This window comes from Mustela erminea, chromosome 2 (genome assembly GCF_009829155.1).
Source record: "Mustela erminea isolate mMusErm1 chromosome 2, mMusErm1.Pri, whole genome shotgun sequence".
Classification (NCBI taxonomy): Eukaryota; Metazoa; Chordata; class Mammalia; order Carnivora; family Mustelidae; genus Mustela; species Mustela erminea.
The window spans coordinates 58571899-58594144 of record NC_045615.1 but is presented as its reverse complement, the minus strand read 5'-3'; the positions used below and the strand labels follow the sequence as shown (position 1 = coordinate 58594144).

Genomic DNA, 22246 nt, shown 5'->3' with positions numbered 1-22246 from the left:
AAGAGTTTATATGTCTAATGGTATGGAAATTTGAAGTAAATTATGCTTCTTCTAATCAAAGACATTATTTAAGTTAGCAAAAGTAATTCTCAAGACAGTTTTTTAATTACATACAAACATGACAGAGGTATATGTTAAATGGGTGAGGGGACAATTTTAAAACTGAAGAAAGCATTTGATTGTTCCACAAGAGATTCTATGCTATGGGAAGGGAGAGAACTAGAGTAACCTGCTTGTTCCCTCACCAGTAGGCTCTCTCTCCATTCTGTTTCAAGCCTCCTGACAGTTAAAGTAGAAAAGGGAGCTTCAGATAAAGAACAATGATGTGGACGGACCAGTGGCTTATGTGAAGGTCTCTTTCCACCGACCCTCAGCAATGTTACCCATTTTCACTTTTCTCAAAAATACAATCACTCCACTTCTGCCATTTCTCAATGGTACCTAAAAGCATCTTTATGAACTTTCAGAAGAGCTTAACATGTTTTCAACTATTTTTCATACATTTTAAGACAAAATAGTAGGGGCTATAAAGAAAACATCATGAAAAAGACCTATTTTCTCATCCTAGTTATGACCCCAAACAAAATTATTTTTTAATGTGTATTTCTTAATATGTTCAGTTATCCAGCATATAGTACATCATTAGTTTTTGATGTAGTGTTCAATGATTCATTAGTTGCATATAACGCTCAGTGCTCATCTCAACACATGTCTAAACAGAATTCTTAATAATGCTTTGTACTGGGCTTCACATCTGGGCTTCACAAAAAGGTCCTACATTTAAGACCATTTTGCTTCTTTGCTTATAAAGTCTTGTCAGTGTTCAAGAATCCATTATGATACTTTATTATAAAAGTGATCATTTAGGGAGGAGGAGTCAAGATGGTGGATAAGTAGCAGGCTGAGACTACTTCAGCTAGTAGGAGATCAGCTAGATAGCTTATCTAAAGTTGCAAACACCTACAAATCCATCAGCAGATTGAAGAGAAGAAGAAGAGCAATTCTAGAAACAGAAAATCAACCACTTTCTGAAAGGTAGGACTGGCGGAGAAGTGAATCCAAAGCAACGGGAAGATAGACCCCAGGGGGAGGGGCCAGCTCCCAGAAAGTGGCGGAGCAATGGAGCACAAAATCAGGACTTTTAAAAGTCTGTTCCTCTGAGGGACATCGCTCCAGAGGCTAAACCGGGGTGAAGCCCAAGCGGGGTCAGCGTGGCCTCAGGTCCTGCAGGGTCACATTAGGATCGGGGGTGTCTGAGTGTCGCAGAGCTTACAGGTATTAGAATGGGGAAGCTGGCTACAGAGACAGAGCCGACAGTGAGCTCACAGCTCGGGATTACCTTGAACCGGTCGCAGGCTTGGCGAGCCCAGAGCGTGGCTGGAGGCCACGGAGACGGGAGTAATTGGGCGCTGTTCTCTGAAGGCCGCACTGAGGAGTGGGGCCCCAGGCTCTCGGCTCCTCCAGGCGGAGACCAGGAGGCCGCTATTTTCATTCCCGTCCTCTGGAGACCAGGAGGCCGCCATTTGTATTCCCGTCCTCCAGAACTCTACCGAAAGCGCTCAGGGAACAAAAGCTCCCGAAAGCAAACCCAAGCAGATTACTCAGCCTGGCCCCTGGTCAGGGCGGTGCAATTCTGCCTGGGGCAAAGGCGCTTGAGAATCACTACAACAGGCCCCTCCCCCAGAAGATCAACAAGAAATCCAGCCAAGACCAAGTTCACCTACCAAAGAGTGCAGTTTCAATACCAAGGAGAGCAGCAGAATTCCAGAGGAGGAGAAAGCAAAGCACAGAACTCATGGCTTTCTCCCCATGATTCTTTAGTCTTGCAGTTAATTTAATTTTTTTTCTTTTTCAGTTTTTCTTTTCTCTTCTTCTGCTAAAATTTTTTTTAACTTTTACCCTTTTATAATGTTTTTTAACTAGTTTATCTAATATATATATATATATATATTTCTTTTTTATACTTTTTCTTTATTCAGTTTCTTTTTTTAATTGTTTCTTTTCTTTCTTTTTTTTTTTCTTTCTGAACCTCTTTTTATCACCTTTCTCCCCCCCACAATTTGGGATCTCTTCTGATTTGGTTAAAGCATATTTTCCTGGGGTTGTTGCCACCCTTTTAGTATTTTACTTGCTCCTTCATATACTCTTATCTGGACAAAATGACAAGGCAGATAAATTCACCACACACAAAAAAAAAAAGAACAAGAGGCAGTACAGAAGGCTAGGGACCTAATCAATACAGACATTGGTAATATGTCAGATCTAGAGTTCAGAATGACGATTCTCAAGGTTCCAGCCAGGCTCGAAAAAGGCATGGAAGATATTAGAGAAACACTCTGGGGAGATATAAAGGCCCTTTCTGGAGAAATAAAAGAACTAAAATCTAACCAAGTTGAAATAAAAAAAGCTATTAATGAGGTACAATCAAAAATGGAGGCTCTCACTGCTAGGATAAATGAGGCAGAAGAAAGAATTAGCAGTATAGAAGACCAAATGACAGAGAATAAAGGAGCTGAGCAAAAGAGGGACAAACAGCTACTGGACCATGAGGGGAGAATTCGAGAGATAAGTGACACCATAAGATGAAACAACATTAGAATAATTGGGATTCCAGAAGAAAAAGAAAGAGAGAGGAGAGCAGAAGGTATACTGGAGAGAATTATTGGAGAGAATTTCCCCAATATGGCAAAGGGAACAAGCATCAAAATCCAGGAGGTGCAGAGAACCCCCCTCAAAATCAATAAAAATAGGTCCACACCCCGTCACCTAATAGTAAAATTTACAAGTTTTAGTGACAAAGAGAAAATCCTAAAAGCAGCCCGGGAAAAGAAGTCTGTAACATACAAAGGTAAAAATATTAGATTGGCAGCAGACTTATCCACAGAGACCTGGCAGGCCAGAAAGAGCTGACATGATATATTCAGAGCACTAAATAAGAAAAACATGCAGCCAAGAATACTATATCCAGCTAGGCTATCATTGAAAATAGAAGGAGAGATAAAAAGCTTCCAGGACAAACAAAAACTGAAAGAATTTGCAAACACCAAACCAGCTCTACAGGAAATATTGAAAGGGGTCCTCTAAGCAAAGAGAGAGCCTACAAGTGGTAGATCAGAAAGGAACAGAGACAATATACAGTAACAGTCACCTTACAGGCAATACAATGGCACTAAATTCCTATCTCTCAATAGTTACCCTGAATGTTAATGGGCTAGATGCCCCAATCAAAAGACACAGGATATCAGAATGGATTAAAAAAAAAAAACCCATCTATATGTTGCTTACAAGAAACTCATTTTAAACCCGAAGGCACCTCCAGATTTAAAGTGAGGGGATGGAAAAGAATTTACCATGCTAATGGACATCAGAAGAAAGAAGGAGTGGCAATCCTTATATCAGATCAATTAGATTTTAAGCCAAAGACTATAATAAGAGATGAGGAAGGACACAATATCATACTCAAAGGATATGTCCAACAAGAAGATCTAACAATTTTAAATATCTATGCCCCCAACATGGGAGCAGCCAACTATATAAACCAATTAATAACAAAATCAAAGAAACACATCAACAATAATACAATAATAGTAGGGGACTTTAACACTCCCCTCACTGAAATGGGCAGATCATCCAAGCAAAAGATCAACAAGGAAATAAAGGCCTTAAATGACACACTGGACCAGATGGACATCACAGATATATTCAGAACATTTTATCCCAAAGCAACAGAATACACATTCTTCTCTAGTGCACATGGAACATTCTCCAGAATAGATCACATCCTCGGCCCTAAACCAGGTCTCAACCAGTATCAAAAGATTGGGATCATTCCCTGCATATTTTCAGACCACAATGCTCTGAAGCTAGAACTCAACCGCAAGAGGAAATTTGGAAAGAACCCAAATATATGGAGACTAAACAACATCTTTCTAAAGAATGAATGGGTCAACCAGGAAATTAAAGAAGAATTGAAAAAATTCATGGAAACAAATGATAATGAAATCACAATGGTTCAAAATCTGTGGGACACAACAAAGGTAGTCCTGAGAGGAAAATATATAGTGGTACAAGTCTTTCTCAAGATACAAGAAAGGTCTCAAGTACACAACCTAACCCTACACCTAAAGGAGCTGGAGAAAGAACAAGAAAGAAATCCTAAACCCAGTAGGAGAAGAGAAATCATAAAGATCAGAGCAGAAATCAATAAAATAAAAACAAACAAACAAAAAACACAATAGAACAAATCAACGAAACTAGGAGCTGGTTCTTTGAAAGAATTAATAAGATTGACAAACCCCTGGCCAGACTTATCAAAAAGAAAAGAGAAAGGACCCAAATAAATAAAATCATGAATGAAAGAGGAGAGATCACAACTAACACCAAAGAAATACAGACAATTATAAGAACATACTATGAGCAACTCTATGCCAACAAATTTGACAATCTGGAAGAAAGGGATGCATTCCTAGAAATATATAAACTACCACAACTAAACCAGGAAGAAATAGAAAGCCTGAACAGACCCATAACCAGTAAGGAGATTGAAACAGCCATCCAAACAAACAAAAGCCCAGGGCCAGACGGCTTCCCGGGGGAATTCTACCAAACATTTAAATAAGAACTAATTCCTATTCTCCTGAAACTGTTCCAAAAAATAGAAATGGAAGGAAAATTTCCAAACTCATTTTATGAGGTCAGCATCACCTTGATCCCAAAACCAGACAAGGATCCCATCAAAAAAGAGTGCTGTAGACCAATATCCTTGATGAACACAGATGCGAAAATTCTCACCAAAATACTAGCCAATAGGATTCAACAGTACATTAAAAGGATTATTCACCACGACCAAGTGGGATTTATTCCAGGGCTGCAAGTTTGGTTCAACATCCACAAATCAATCAATGTGATACAACACATCAATATAAGAAAGAAGAAGAACCATATGATACTCTCAATAGATGCTGAAAAAACATTTGACAAAGTACAGCATCCCTTCCTGATCAAAACTCTTCAAAGTGTAGGGATAGAGGGCACATACCTCAATATTATCAAAGCCATTTATGAAAAACCCAGCACAAATATCATTCTCAAGGGAGAAAAACTGAAAGCTTTTCCCCTAAGATCAGGAACATGGCAGGGATGTCCATTATCACCACTGCTATTCAACATAGAACTAGAAGTCCTAGCCTCAGCAATCAGACAACAAAAGGAAATTAAAGGCATCCAAATCGGCAAAGAAGAAGTCAAACTATCACTCTTCGCAGATGATATGATACTATATGTGGAAAACCCAAAAGACTCCACTCCAAAACTGCTAGAACTTGTACAGAAATTCAGTAAAGTGTCAGGATATAAGATCGATGTACAGAAATCAGTTGCACTTCTCTACACCAACAACAAGACAGAAGAAAGAAATTAAGGAGTCAATCCCATTTACAATTACACCCAAAACCATAAGATACCTAGGAATAAACCTAACCAAAGAGGCAAAGAATCTATAGTCAGAAAACCATAGAGTACTCATGAAAGAAATTGAGGAAGACACAAAGGAATGGAAAAATGTTCCATGCTCCTGGATTGGAGAATAAATATTGTGAAAATGTCTATGCTACCTAAAGCAATCTACACATTTAATGCAATTCCTATCAAAGTACCATCCATCTTCTTCAAATAAATGGAACAAATAATCCTAAAATTTATATGGAATCAGAAAAGACCTGGAATAGCCAAAGGAATATTGAAAAAGAAAGCCAAAGTTGGTGGCATCACAATTCCAGACTTCAAGCTCTATTACAAAGCTGTCGTCATCAAGACGACATGGTACTGGCACAAAAACAGACACATAGATCAATGGAACAGAATAGAGAGCCCAGAAATAGACCCTCAACTCTATGGTCAACTAATCTTTGACAAAGCAGGAAAGAATGTCCAATGGAAAAAAGACAGCCTCTTCAATAAATGGTGTTGGGAAAATTGGACAGCCACATGCAGAAAAATGAAATTGGACCATTTCCTTATACCACACATGAAAATAGATTCAAAATGGATGAAGGACCTCAATGTGAGAAAGGAATCCATCAAAATCCTTGAGAAGAACACAGGCAGCAACCTCTTCGACCTCAGCCGCAGCAACATCTTCCTAGGAACATCGCCAAAGGCAAGGAAAGCAAGGGCAGAAATGAACTACTGGGATTTCATCAAGATCAAAAGCTTTTGCACAGTGAAGGAAACAGTTAACAAAACCAAAATACAACTGACAGAACGGGAGAAGATATTTGCAAATGACATATCAGATAAAGGACTAGTGTCCAAAATCTATAAAGAACTTAGCAAACTCAACACCCAAAGAACAAATAATCCAATCAAGAAATGGGCAGAGGACATGAACAGACATTTCTACAAAGAAGACATCCAGATGGCCAACAGACACATGAAAAAGTGCTCCAGATCACTCGGCATCAGGGAAATACAAATCAAAACCATAATGAGATACCACCTCACACCAGTCAGAATGGCTAAAATTAACAAGCCAGGAAATGACAGATGCTGGCGAGGATGTGGAGAAAGGGGAACCCTCCTACACTGTTGGTGGGAATGCAAGCTGGTGCAACCACTCTGGAAAACAGCATGGAGGTTCCTCAAAATGTTGAAAATAGAACTACCCTATGACCCAGCAATTGCACTACTGGGTATTTACCCTAAAGATACAAACATAGTGATCCGAAGGTGCACGTGCACCCAAATGTTTATAGTAGCGATGTCCACCATAGCCAAACTATGGAAAGAATCTAGATGAATGGATAAAGAAGAGGTGGTATATATACACAATGGCATACTATGCAGCCATCAAAAGAAATGAAATCTTGCCATTTGCGACAATGTGGATGGAACTAGAGGGTATCATGCTTAGTGAAATAAGTCAAGCAGAGAAAGACAACTATCATTATGATCTCTCTCATATGAGGAAATGGTGATCAACATGGGGGGTAGGAAAAGAATAAATGAAACAAGATGGGATTGGAAGGGAGACAAACCATAAGTGACTCTTAATCTCACAAAACAAACTGAGGGTTGCTGGGGGGAGGGGGTTGGGAGAAGGGGGGTGGTGTTATGGACATTGGGGAGGGTATGTGCTATGATGAGTGCTGTGAAGTGTGTAAACCTGGTGATTCACAGACCTGTACCCCTGGGGATAAAAATATATTATATATTTATTAAAAAATAAAAAAATTTACAAAAGTGATCATTTATTCTTTTTTTAATTTATTTTTATTAACATATAATGCATTATTTGCCCCAGGGTACAAGTCTATGAATCATCAGACTTACACATTTCACAGCACTCACCATAGTCCATACCCTCCCCAACATCCATAACCCAGCCACCCTATCCCTCTCGCACATCCCCTCCGCAACCCTCAGTTTGTTTTGTGAAATTAAGAGTCACTTATGGTTTGTCTCCATCCCAATCCCATTTTGTTTCATTTTTTCCTTCCCTACCTCCCACAGCCCCCACCCTGCCTCTCAAATTCCTCACGTTGAGCACTTTTTCATGTGTGTGTTGGCCATCTGGATGTCTTCTTTGCAGAAATGTCTGTTCATGTCTTCTGCCCATTTCTTGATTGGATTATTTGTTCTTTGGGTGTTGAGTTTGAAAAGTTCTTTATAGATTTTGGATACTAACCCTTTATCTGATATGTCATTTGTGAATATCTCCTCCCATTCTGTCAGTTGTCATTTGGTTTTGTTGACTGTTTCCTTTGCTGTGCAAAAACTTTTGATCTTGATGAAATCCCAATAGTTCATTTTTGCCCTTGCTTCCCTTGCCTTGGCGATGTTTCTAGGAAGAAGTTGTTGTGGCTGAGGTCAAAGAGGTTGCTACCTATGGTCTCCTCAAGGATTTTGATAGATTCCTGTCTCACATTGAGGTCTTTCATCCATTTTGAGTCTATTTTTGTGTGTTGTATAAAGAAATGATCCAGGTTCATTTTTCTGCATGTGGCTGTCCAATTTTCCCAACACCATTTGTTGAACAAACTGTCTTTTTTCCATTGGACTTTCTTTCCTGCTTTGTCAAAGATTAGTTGACCATAGAATTGAGGGTCTATTTCTGGGCTCTATATTCTGTTTCATTGATCTATGTGTCTGTTTTTGTGCCAGTAGCATACTGTCTTGATGTTTGTAGCTTTCTAATAAAGCTTGAAGTCTGGAATTGTGATGCCACCAATTTTGGCTTTCTTATTCAACATTCCTCTGGCTATTCGAGGTCTTTTCTGGTTCCATATAAATTTTAGGATTATTTGTTCCATTTCTTTGAATAAAATTGATGGTATTTTGATAGGGGTTGCATTAAATGTATAGATTGCTTTAGATAGCATAGATGTTTTCACAATATTTGTTCTTCCAATCTATAGGCATGGAATGTTTGTCCATTTCTTTGTGTCTTCCTTAATTTCTTTCATGAGTACTGTAACTAGTTTTCTAGTTACAGGTTCTTTGCCTCTTACAAATATTCCTAAGTATCTTGTGGTTTTGGGTGCAGTTGTAAGTGGGATCAACTCCTTAATTTTTCTTTCTTTTGCTTTATTGTTGCTGTATAGAAATGCACCTGATTTCTGTGCATTGATTTTATATCCTGACACTTTACTGAATTCCTTTACAAGTTCTAGCAGTTTTCGAGTGGAGTCTTTTGGGTCTTCCACATAAAGTATCATATCATCTGGAAAGAGTGGGAGTTTGACTTCTTTGCTGATTCAGATGCCTTTAATTTCTTTTAGTTGTCTGATTGCTGAGGCTTGGACTTCTAGTACTATGCTGAATAGCAGTGGTGATAATGGACACCCCAGCCATGTTCCTGATCTTAGCAGAAAAGCTCTCAGTATTTCCCCATTGAGAATGATACTCGCTGTGGGTTTTTCATAGATGGCTTTGATGATATTGAGGAGTTACCCTCTATCCTTACACTTTGAAGAGCTTTGATCAAGAAAGGATGCTGTACTTTTTCAAATGCTTTTTCAGCATCTACTAAGAGTAACATATGGTTCTTGTTCTTTCTTTTGTTAATGTATTGTGTCACATTGATTGATTTGTGGATGTTGAACCAAACTTGCAGCCCTGGAATAAATCCTACTTGGTCGTGAATAATCCTTTTAATGTACTGTTGGATCCTATTGACTAGTATTTTCGTGAGAATTTTCACATATGTGTTCATCAAGGATATTGGTCTGTAATTCTCCTTTTTGATTGGGTCTTTGTCTGGTTTTGGGATCAAGGTAATGCTGCCCCATAAAATGAGTTTGGAAGTTTTCCTTCCATTTTTATTTTTTGGAACAGTTTCAGAAGAATAGGTATTAATTCTTTAAATGTTTGGTAGAATTCCCGTGGGAAGCCATCTGGCCCTTGGCTCTTGTTTTTTGGGAGTTTTTTGATGACTTCTTCAATATCCTTATGGGTTATGAATCTATTTAAGTTTTCTGTTTCTTCCTGGTTCAGTTTTGGTAGTTTATATGTCTAGGAATGCATCCATTTCTTCCAGATTGTCAAATTTGCTGGTATATATTTGCTCATAATATGTTCTTATAATTGTTTTTCTTTGGTGTTGGTTGTGATCTCTCCTCTTTCATTCATGATTTTATTAATTTGGGTTTGTTCTCTTTTCTTTTTGATAAGTCTGGCCAGGGGTTTATCAATCTTATTAATTCTTTCAAAGAACCAGCTCCTAGTTTTGTTGATTTGTTCTACTGTTTTTCTGGTTTCTATTTTATTGATTTCTGTTCTGATCTTTAAGATTTCTCTTCTCCTGCTAGGTTTAGGCTTTCTTTGCTGTTCTTTCTCCAGCTCGTTTAGGTGTAGGGTTAGGTTCTGTACTGGAGACCTTTCTTGTTTCTTGAGAAAGGCTTGTATCACTAGATACTTTCCTCTCAGGACCACCTTCGCTGTGTCTCAAAGACTTTGAACAGTTATGCTTTCATTTTCATTTGTTTCCATGAATTTTTTCAATTCTTCTTTAATTTCCTGGTTGACCCAGTCATTCTTTAGTAGGATGCTCTTTAGTCTCCATGTATTTAGTTCTTTCCAATTTTCCTCTTGTGACTGAGTTCTAGCTTCAGAGCATTGTGGTCTGAAAATATGCAGGGAATGATCCTAATCTTTTGGTATTGCTTGAGACCTGATTTTTGACCCAGGATGTGATCTATTCTCAAGAATGTTCTATGTGTACTAGAGAAGAATGTGTATACTCTTGCTTTGGGATGAAATGTTCTAAATATATCTGTGATGTCCATCTGGTCCAGTGTGTCATTTAAAGCCTTTATTTCCTTGTTGATCCTTTGCTTAGATGATCTGTCCATTTCAGGGAGAGGGATGTTAAAGTTTCATACAATTACTGTATTATTGTCAATGTGTTTCTTTGATTTTGTTATTAATTGGTTTATATAATTGGCTACTCCCATGTCAGGGCATTGGTATTTAAAATTGTTAGATATTCTTGTTGGACAAACCCTTTAAGTATGATATAGTGTCTTTTTTCATTTCTTTTTATACTCTTCAGCTTGAAATCTAATTTATCTGACATGAGGATTGCCACTCCAGCTCTCTTCTGATGTCCATTAGCATGGTAAATTGTTTTCCAACCCTCACTTTAAATCTGGAAGTTTCTTTTGGTTTAAAATGAGTTTCTTGTAGGCAGCATATCGATGGGTCTTGGTTTTTGTTTTTTGTTTGTTTGTTTGTTTGTTTGTTTGTTATCCATTCTGATATCCTGTGTCTTTTGATTGGGGCATTTAGCCCATTTACATTCAGGGTAATTATTGAAAGATATGAATTTAGTGCCATTGTATTGCCTGTAAGGAGACTATTACTGTATATTGCCTCTGTTCCCTTCTGGTCTATTGCTTTTAGGCTCTCTCTTTGCTTAGAGGACTCCTTTCACTATTTCCTGTAGGGCTGGTTTGATGTTTGCAAATTCTTTTAATTTTTGTTTGTCCTGGAAACTTATCTCTCTTTCTATTTTCAGTGATAGCCTAGCTGGATTTAGTATTATTGGCTACATATTTTTTTCTTTAGTGCTCTGAATATATCATGCCAGTCCTTTCTGGCTGCCAGGTCCCTGTGGATAAGTCTTCTGTCAATCTAATATTGTATTAGTAACCATTGTATATTTTAGACCTCTTGTCATGGGCTACTTTCAGGATTTTCTCTTTTTCACTAAGACTTGTAAGTTTTACTATTAGATGATGGGGTGTGGACCTATTTTTATTGATTTTGAGGGGGTTCTCTGTTCCTCCTGGATCAAAATAATAGGGAAATTCTCTATTATAATTTCCTCCAATATCTTCTGCCCCTCTTTCTCTCCCTTTTTCTAAGATCCCAATTATTCTATTTTATTTTATGATATCACTCATCTCTCAAATTCTCCCCTCGTTGTCCAGTAGTTATTTGTCTCTCTTTTGCTCAGCTTCTTTATTCTCCATCATTTGGTCTTCTGTATCACTAATTCTCTCTTCTGCCTCATTTGACCTAACAGTAAGAGCCTCCATTTTTTATTGCATCTCATTAATAGCTTTTTAAATTTCAACTTGGTTGGATTTTAGCTCCTTTATTTCTCCATGAAAGGGTTTCTCTAATATCTTCCATGCCTTTTTCAAGCCCAGCTATCACCTTGAGGAATCATCATTCTGAGCTCTAGCTCTGACATATTACTAATGTCCATATTGATTAGGTCCCTAGCCCTTGGGACTGCCTCTTGTTCTTTTGTGTGTGTGTGGTGAGTTTTTCCACCTTGTCATTTTATCCAGATAAGAATATATGAATGAGAGAGCAAAATACTAAATGGGTGGCAAAGACCCCAGAAAACCAAATCAGAAGGGACGTGAAACTGGAGGAGGAGGAAAGGTGAATAGAACAGAGCCACCCACTTGATTCTGGGTGCATTCTGGTCTCTTAGAAGAAACTACCTCTCAAAATTTTAAAGAAAGGAAAACCTGCATATGTACAAAAATAAGAGTAAACTGAATGAAGGGATGGAATATGCCTGTAAAGATGAAAATTTTAAAAAGATTCTCAAAAAGGAATTGATAAGTTGGTTGGAAAAAGAAAAAAAAAAGAGGAGATCAGGCTGGAGCTATATTTAAGGTATATTTTGATCTAGTAAAAGAAATTATGTCCCAAAATTTTAAAGACAAAAACCCTACACGTCTACAAAAAATAAGGTTAAATACAATGAAGGAGTAAAGCATAACTATAACAATGAACATTTTAAAAGGTATTGATAAGATAAAATAGTTTAAAAATGTTAAGAGGAAACAGGAAAAGTTAAAAAAATAGAATAAGAAAATATAAAATTTAAAAAAATTATCTTTGCAAGACTAAAGGATCATGGGGGTAAAGTCATGAATTCTATGTCTTGCTTTCCCCTAGCTCTGGAATTCTGCAGTTTCTGTTGATCGATAAACTTGCTCTTAGCTAGAGGTTCTTGCTGATCTTCTGGAGGAGGGACCTGTTGAGGTGATTGTCTTTGCCTGAGGTGGAACTGCACTGTATTTGCCAGAGGCCAGGCTAAGTAATCTGCTCTGGTTCACCCTTGGGAGATTTTGTTCCCTGAATGCTTTCCGTAGAGCTTTGGAGGACAGTAATGAAAATGGCAGGCTCCCAGTCTCTGGCCCCAGAGGAGCTGAGAGCTGGAGGCCCCACTCCTCAGTGCACCCTCAGAAAAAAACAGTCAATCCCTCCCATCTCCCTGGTCTCCAGCTGCACTCTGTGCTCACCCAGCCTGTGACTGAGCATTTCTATCTCTGGTGTGCAGCCCCGTTTGGAGTCTCCAAACCCAACAGATTCCTGCTGTGCACTCCTGTGCCACTCCTCCCAGAGGAGTAAGGAGGGGGTATCTCCAGATCTGCCACTTGTGGGGTCTCTGCTCAAAGAGCAGTGGCCCAACTGTGCCTTGGATCATGGTTTAAGGTAACTTCGATCTGAGATCCCTCCACCTCAGCTCCGTCTCTGTAGCTAGCTTCCCTGCTCCGATACCTGGCAGTTCTACTACAGTCAGCCACTCCCAATCTTTCTGTGTCCCCATGGGTCCTGAGACCACACTGTCCCCATGATGGCTCCACATTTTCTTAGCTTCTGGAGCAATGTTTTTCAGTGAAGCAGACTTCTGAAAGTTCTGATTTTGTGCTTTGCTGCTCTGCCACTTGCTGGGAGCTGACCCCTTCCCCCCATGGTCTATTTTCTTCTAGTGTCTTCAGATTCACTTCTTCACATGTCCTACCTTCCTGAAACTGGTTGATTTTCTGTCCCTAGAATTCCTTCTCTTCTTCTCTTCTATCTCCTATTGAGTTTGTAAGTGTTCAGAATGATTAGATAACTATCTAGCTGAACTCCTGGGACCCAATGCTATTTCAGTTTCCTACTCCTCTGCCATCTTGCTTCCTCCCGAGTGTGATCATTTTTTCCTTATAAGCATCATAGATTTATAAGATTTTAGGGTTGTGAGACATTTAGTGACCATAAAGTCATGCATTATTATTACTGAAGACCGCACACTAAATTTAGAGAGATTATAACTTTAGAATAGAAGCAAATACTGATTACTGGTACATTCAAATTGAAACTTCTGAGGGAAAAAAAATCATTAATGTAGCAAAATCCAAGTCTTGAAAAAAGATTATCAATGTGAAGAGTATTCTAATGAAAATATCAGTTTGTTCCCATATTACTTGCTGATCTTGAAAAATATAATCAATAGTATTAATCAAGAGCATTATCCTATTCACATAAATCCCAGTGTTTACCTAGTTGGTCTGTGCTGCAAACTCTTGACTGCACCTGAAAACTCACCTACAGAAGAGTCTGGGTCAGTTGACAAAAAGTGACAGAGATCCTGCTCTTTGCCAAGTATAAGACCAGGTACAAGGCATGTTGCCATGAAGAGAAGAGAAATACACATAAGGAAGATAATTTTACTTTAATATGGTAAATAATAAGATAGTGGTATGTAAAGTTAGACATAAGTACCTTGAACTTAATGGCTAATTGCTTAGAAAGATGGCATTTGAGCTGAGACTTTTAGAATAAGCAGCTATAGGTATATGAAAGAAATTAGAAATAACTGGTTGTCCTAGGGCTATGCTATGCACATCTGCTGCTAGGTCAGTGAGCTGTTGATACTGTTCTATGGTTAGATTAATTATAGAAACTGAGTATGAGTCTTTAAAAATTATTATAGCAATTTGATATCATTGCAACATTCTATTCATGTTATTATATTTTTAGTATCATTTTTCTGCTGATTAGAAATTGAAAAAATATATATATCTGTTCTAATCGTTCATAGTTTGAGATGCACTGGCCTAAAGGATATAGTTCAATATCAGAAATATTGGAAAACAGGGCTGAAGTAGTAGAGGACACCAGATAGTGGGAGGTCTTGTTTTCCACAGTAAATGGACAAGGACTGCAGAAAGCAAGAATAAAATATGTTTTCTACACAAAATAAAATGAGGTTCTTTCTTTCTTCATTAACACCATGTAGATATTTAATCATTTTGGTAGACCCCCTAATCCTGCAAACTTGGATGTAAAATATCCAGGAAATCAGTTCCAAATTTTAGAGGGAGGTTCTGTTCTGCAGTCATGCCTATGATCACTGTGTTTCTTCTAGAGCTATGCCATGCTCTAACATAAACTGGACCATCTGTCTATTGCAGATACTCTGGGAGGATATCAGAAATACTCTGTTTTATGATCTTTTCCATAGACTAAAGCTTGACATGGATCCTGTGGCCACTCACTGCTCTCCAAACCACTCTCCACCATGGCAGCCAGGGTTTGGTTTTCCTCCATGTGAGGCAGAAGTATGACTAACCATCCCTACCAAAGTACCTGCAGTCACCAACCATGCTATGAAGGAGCAGTGTGCAGGTTTTTACCCCTGGTACCAGGGCCTACCCCATCCAGATTCTTGGGAACTGCCAGTCCTGCCATAAAAAACATGACAACATCTAACATTTGCCAGGTCAGACCACTTACCCTTTTCCACTTAGGCACAAAAGTCTCCATCTCCTGCTCCTTGTGGGACCAACAGAGAAAGTTGTTTCTGCACTGCAAAGAAGCAAACCCCAAAGTCATAAAGAAAGCTCTGGCTCTCCTTCTCTCCTTGTGAAGAAGAAGTAGAGAGTTGTCTGTTCATGCTTCCCCCTGATAGCATCCAGCAGCAAAGCTTAAAAGTTGTTAATAAGTATCTCCATTTTTCACATTGTCACCCCAAGGAACAAACCTTGAACTGTGTCCTATTAATGATAGGGTAGAGTCAAGGACTTCAATCAGAAGAGGAATATGATGAGATTTGTGCTGAAGACACATCACCAAGTGTTTAATAAAGATTAATTCAAGAGGAATAAGACTGAAAGCAGAGAAGTTAAAAAAAAACTGCTGCAATATTGATTGCCTAAGTAAAGCTCAAGGGTTTCACCAGTTCTGCAGGTATAGTAGGGATGAAGATGAAGAGGCAGAATGGAATAGAGAAATGTCTGGAAGGTAAACGTCTCCAGAGGTCATGATTGATTGAATGTGGGCACTGGAGAATGAGGAAGATTAGGAATATAGATATATCCACATTTCCAACATGAGTGCCTGGGTGGACCATGGAAGTTACAGCAAAGATTAGAATTTTGAAAGGGAACAGGTTTGGCGGCAGTACACATGTTCCAAGACCCCCAATGGATGCCTGAAACCATGGATAGTACTAAACCCTGTACATACTATGTTTTTTCCTGTATATACACACCTACGATAGGGTTTAATTTACAAATAAGGCACAGGAAGAGATTAACAACAATAACTAATACTAAAATACGACTTTTAAAAATAAACTGTAATAAAAGTTATGTGAATGAAGTTTTTCTCTCTCTCCAAATATCTTATTATACTGTATCACCCTTCTTATGATGATGTGAGATGACAAAATGTCTGCTTGATGAGATGAAGGTGACTGACATAGGTGTTGTGACGTAGCCTCAAGCTACTATTGACCTTCTGAACAATAGATGAGAAGGAGGATTAGCTGCTTCCAGACTGAGTTTGACTGCAAGTAGCTGAAATCATGAGAAACAAAGCCATGGATTGGGATGGGGGTGAGGTTACTGTAGTGTGTTTTGTTGACATGTTGAGTTTGGAAGTGCTTGTGAGATAGTCAAGTGATTCCACTGGGTTGAAAAAAATTCAGCAAGTTATTAACACTTCTTAACAAGAAATGGCCCCTCCAGCGTCTCTACTTCCTCCCTTTCTTGGAATCTAAACTTTCTTTTTCCACCCCCACAGGCTTAATCTTCAGCTTCTATGCTCCAGGGATAAGAAGGGATATTCAATTTGTGGACGCAATCCTGACTTCCATTCCTGCTCTCCAGTCTGTGCCAGTCACCTGTCCCAATAAAGTGATGTCCAGATGACATGCAATAATTTTAGAGAATCACATAGAAGCCTGGGCCTCTCCCATCATTTGAGAAGTGAAAAAGCACATTCTTACATTTTACAGGAATATTCTTAGGAGATCGAGTTTTAGGAAGGACATTTGTGAGCAGTTATCCTGACAGCCTAGGCAGGTGGGTTCATGATGGCATGACCTTCGAGTTTAAAGTTGCCAGAGCCAACAGTTCTTATCCATGGAGACTTTCCTATTTTCTTGGTGTTCTTATATTACCTGACGTTTGTATTTATTGTTTTGTACTATGTTAATGCAGGGACAATTTGCAAGTGTATTATTAAATATTAGGTAGAAATCATGCCATGCCACTTTGTACATAAAGATACTTTATTTGTATTTTCATGTGTTACTTTTAATAAATATTTACTATATTCAACTCACTAAAAATAACATACTGTGACTGTGAAAATATCAATGATATTGTCTTCCCATAATTATGAATATTTGGGGGCTGATTATTTGAATGTGAGAATTCACTAATGAAAGGCATCTATAATAAGTGAGAAAGGGGCAAAAGATTCACAAATCAGACTCCATGAAAGAGAAGTCAGTTTAGCATTTATTTGTTCTTTCTATTTGTAATTCACACTGTGACAAGGATGTAAGGGTCATTTATGACACTCTGTACTGCATTCATTAAGATGACAACAGGATTGAGATTTTTCATAATCAATTTGGTTGACAGTATGTGCATTTTTTTTCTTTAATTTTTTTAGGAATGTAATGATTTGTTCTAGCAGTCACCATCAAATCCCCAGTTTGTAGAAACCAACCCTTCATAAATATATAATTATGGTATTATTTTTCAGTGTATCACTTTCCTAAAAATACTGTACAATTATAGCTGCCCCTCCATCAAGAACAAATTCTTCTGCTGAAAGCTGACTGATCAACCTTGACCACTTCTTGGACACAAGGGATCAAAATGTCATGTTGGCTGAAGTTCTGTGGAAAGCCTTGGAACTAATAAGCTGCCAGCGGCAGACAGCTCTTTAAGTTAATGATTACCTAAATTGTTTTCACTGCTAAATTATCTTAGTGATGGGAGAGCAGTGTAGTGGAGACAGAATGGTAGATTCAAAGCTGTTTTTTAAAATTTCTTTTGTTGCACAGTATTTCAAAACTTCCAGCTTAAAGAATTGTATAATCATCTTGGTTTTAGGTTCCTGATGTCTGGACTATTTCTAATTAAGGACACACCAAGCAAGCATGTCTGTATTACTGAATGGTGTTCCTTTGAGTTTCTTTGAGAAGAGAGAAGGGGGATATGGGCGTGGAAAAAAAGCAAGCAAGAAGGTAGAGAAAAAAGCAAGGCTATCCAATACATACACTTCGCTTGAGGGATGTTTTAACTATGATCACCTCTAACCTAGAAGCCTCTAAATGGGAAGAACAAAGGCTGGAGAAGGCCAACCACAGAACATTTGTCTCCAGAAGGAAAATACTCCTTCTGGAAAGTGTAAACACCCCTAGAATGCTGTACTGAGCTGAGCTCCTCAGTGGAAGTCTTGTTACACAGAACGTACTGCAAAGAAGCAAACTTTCCTGCAGTTTATATTACTACAAGTGATACGTTATTCTGGCATCTAGAAAAACCATTTACTTGACTTTTCATGAGTATTATTGGAAGAGAGTTTATAAGGATCAGAAGAGGGAAAGCTTTTTGATGGTCATAAAAGGATGCAACTCGTTCTAGTTCAAGATTTTTCCACAAAGAATATGCTTTATACTAATAAATATAGCATTAAATCTTTAAAACAGTCCAAGTGAAAAGAGGATTGAGGACTTGGCGGAGATATTAGTGGCATTTTGTAACACTAATGTCTGCATTTTTAAAAATCAACTTTAAACTTCTGTTGAAGTAGTGTATTTTGTTTTCAAACAGAATTATTATTAATCAGATGTTTTTTTTAATTATCTGATTTAGATCTACTTTTTATGCCTGACTTATTATAATCTTTTTATTCTGATATACAGTTCAAATGTCACTGCAGCAATAGAAAGGCTGTAATTAGATCAAAGCTAAACCTTTTTATGTATTTATTCTGCATGACAATATGAATATAATTTAAGTCTATCAATAGGCAAAACATAAACAAGAGCTAATTAACTGGCACTGTTGTCATCTGAGAATAAGCAGATGTTGTTGGCCAACACAGGGGCTGTGATCAGCTAGCAGAGAAAGACTTCTAAATTCCCCTTGCTGAGCTGAAATATTCCGTTACACATCTGACAAATCTATGTCTTATTTTTTGTCTACCTGCCATCATGAGGATCAACTTAGGACATCAACAAACCTTCATCAATGAACATGCTAGCCTCCCTTGATTTTCCTCTGTTGAGCCCTACTTGTGATTATTCAGAATTTTGTGGGGTTCTAAAAAGAAAACTGGATATGTCCTTTAAAACTTATGCTTTGGATGACACTAGTATCAAAAATATGAGACTGTTTATTATGACCCATATTCAAGATATCCATCATTGTGGTTAATTAAATAATAGTTATCCTGAGCTAAGAATTAATGGTGAATTATGCACAGATATTCCCTTAAAAATTTCCCCACCAACACAAACTAGGTTGCTCATGTTTTATTAAATGAGTATACTTTGTCATTGCTTCAGGGAGATGTGCCCTGTGGGTGGACCTGAATATATTTTCCTGTTCTGGATATTTAAAAAAAAAAAGAACTGTTTTGGTAAATAATGGAAAAAAATCTATCATGTCCATCAATGTTATGTTCCTGAACTTGAAGTCAGAATTCTACTGATGTGATCATGGACAATATCATTAGTTTCCTAACACCATATCCAAATTGACTACATGCCAGGCATTATGTTAAATAATTCATATTCATCATCTCAGTGAATCATCATAATAATGGTAAGAAATAATTTCTAATATTATATTATTTGTTATTGTTGTTATCATCACAAACATAAACATAAGCACATCCATTTTAAAAGATATGGAAGCCAAGACAGAAAGTTATATAACTTATCCAGGTTGTACAACTCGTAAACAGCAAAAATTTGGATTCCAACCTAAATCCTAAATCTCTGTTCCTCATCACTGTACTACTTAGTCTTTTTAATCTAAGTTAATTTATCTTAAAAAAATGGGTGAAAGCACTATACTCCTGGCCATAGTTAAAAACAGGGGGGGCGCCTGGGTGGCTCAGTGGGTTGGGCCGCTGCCTTCGGCTCAGGTCATGATCTCAGGGTCCTGGGATCGAGTCCCGCATCGGGCTCTCTGCTCAGCAGGGAGCCTGCTTCCTCCTCTCTCTCTCTCTCTGCCTGCCTCTCTGCCTGCTTGTGATCTCTCTCTGTCAAATAAATAAATAAAATCTTTAAAAAAAAAAAAAAAAAACAGGGACCGTATTTCTCATACCCCTATAAACAATTAAAAAAACTAAACAACTTTTTCAAATGATGAACAAAAGGCAGAACAAGACCATGATCCAGGAAAAGAGAGAAATAAAATTGTTAGCCCTATGAGGGCCTGACTTTGACACATTTCAGACCAGCTGCATAGAAGAGGATCCCTAAGCAGAACCTGAAAGTCACACTGGGTTGAGGAGACATAGATTGGAGCAAGGGGCCTACAGTAGCTGGAATTCATGAAGCACAGTACCAGGCAGGAAGGAGCTACACGACGACCTCCAAAAAATCTGCATATAGGTGACTTTCTATCTGCTGATAATGGGATATTAAACTGTGCAAACACTTAGGGTAAATCTTCATGAAACCAGGTAAAAAAGAACTGTATGCTGAAAATTCCTAGACATCATCCAGGGCGGAAAGACATTCAGGGTCTGACCAGCTATACTGGAAAATCCTTACTGATCACCTCAATTGATGATCTCACAAGAGTCACACTTTAGTGGTTATGCTAAAATACGCCTAGAGTGAGGGTGACTCTAGATAAACCCTAGCACAGCCTAAAAATAAGCCCTGAAAAAAATGAAAAAAACTAACATATTTAAAGGCTTCCCAGGACAAGGTCTGATAATCTTTGATAAAGACAACAAAATATAACAAAGCAACACATCAACAATGTAAAGTACCAAATAGTCATCGTCCCATCTAAAATGATATAGATGTCCCCAAAGAAGTAAGCTGTGGACTATAATCATGCAGAAAAATCGGTTAATAAAGAGGGACTCATAAATGATAAAAACGGATGGATACTCACAACTAGTTCCACATGATAGTATTACCCTGATAACAAAACTAGCCAAAGACATTGCAATAAAGAAAAAATAAAAATAAAAACAAAAAATCATGGGTCAATAGCCCTCATGAACATAAATACAAAAACAAAACAAAACAGAACAAAACAAAAACCTATTAACTAAATATTAGCAACAAAAATTCAGCAATATAAAAAATATTAAGTGAAATTTATCCTGAGAATCCAAGGTTTTCTGACATTTGGAAATCAGTTATTGTAATGCAACATATTATCAGAATAAAGGAAAAAAAACTCATATGCTTACCTCAATAGATACAGAAAAAGCATTTGATAAAATTCAGTATTCATTGATGACAAAATATCTCATGAAATTAGGATTAAAAGAGAATTTCCTCAGTCTGATAAAGTTTATTTATGAAAATCTAACTCATATAAATGGTGAAAATAAATATTTTTCTCTAAAATTTGAAACAAAGTAAACTTTCTCTCATCACTTTTATTCAACATTGTTCCAGGCTGGAGTAAGGGAGGGGGTTAAGTCTTAGCCAGTGCAATAATGCAAGAGATAAAAACATACAGGGACTGGAAAGAAAGATGACAGAACCTGCCTAATCCTATGAAACCCTCAAAAATCTCCTAGAATTAATAATCATATTTGTTTTGATTATAGAATGTAAGCTCAATAGAATCAATTGATTTCTCTAGTAACAAAAAAATTGAAAAGATACACCATTTACAAAAAAATGAAGTTCTTAGGGATAAATTTTACAAAATATGTACACTCCTTATACGTTAGAAACTGTTAAACATCTGTGTGAAATTAAAGAACATCAGATCATAGTTTAAACTACTCAATATTAAGATGTAATTCTAAATTGACATATTTATCAAAATTTCATTCTAAATCAAGTTTTCATTTTCTATAGAAATTGATAATTCAAAAGTTTATATGAAAATAAACTTAGAATTGCTAAAAAATTTTTTTAAGGATAAACTTGGACTACTCACACTCCTGGATTGGAAGACTTACTATAAAGCTTCAGTAATCAAAATGGTGTAGTACTAACCTAAGAATAGAATTTAATCAATGAAACAAAATAGATAGCCCATAAATAAATAAATATATGATGTTGCCTTATACATGCATGCATATATACTCAAATGACTTTTGATGAAGGTGCCATATTAATTCAACAGAGAAAGGAATGGCTCTGGAACAATAGTTTACTCATGTGCATTAAAAAACTAAGTTCAATACTCATCTCATATTATACACATACCAACTTGAAATGTGTCATAAACTTAAACATTAAATCCAGATCTATAACATTTGCTTTCTATAGAGTCAGTAAAGATTCCCTAAATAGGAGATCAAAGGGTAAAACTAAAAGCAAAATGATAATTGAACTTAATCAAAACTAAAAATTCTGCTCTTAAAATGAGCACTAATAAACCCAGAATTCAAGCTAAAGAAAAGAAGAAAATATTGGAATTACACATGTCTGACAAATGGCTTATATCTAGAATTCATGAGGAGCTCAAAAAACTTAAAAATAAGTCAACCCACTAAAAAC

The 22246-nt window shown here is 37.3% G+C and overlaps 1 protein-coding gene and 1 long non-coding RNA gene across 4 annotated transcripts in view; one reads left to right on the top strand and one right to left on the bottom strand.

The window, feature by feature from the left end:
• Nucleotides 1-15093, bottom strand: part of LOC116584527 — a 53653-nt gene extending 38560 nt beyond the window's left edge. The window contains exon 1 of the long non-coding RNA XR_004283220.1: nucleotides 15028-15093. This is a non-coding gene — a long non-coding RNA (uncharacterized LOC116584527). The remainder of the gene's footprint in view (nucleotides 1-15027) is intronic.
• EMCN (endomucin) overlaps nucleotides 1-22246 on the top strand; it is a 135253-nt gene that overhangs the window by 95261 nt on the left and 17746 nt on the right. For 2 of the 3 annotated variants that reach the window (XM_032333002.1, XM_032333004.1), the window contains one exon: nucleotides 16318-16867. The exons of the other annotated variant lie outside the window; for it this stretch is intronic. The gene's annotated coding sequence lies outside the window, so the exon portion shown is untranslated. Of the gene's footprint in view, nucleotides 1-16317; nucleotides 16868-22246 lie in introns of those variants that run through there. 3 annotated transcript variants of the gene reach the window in all.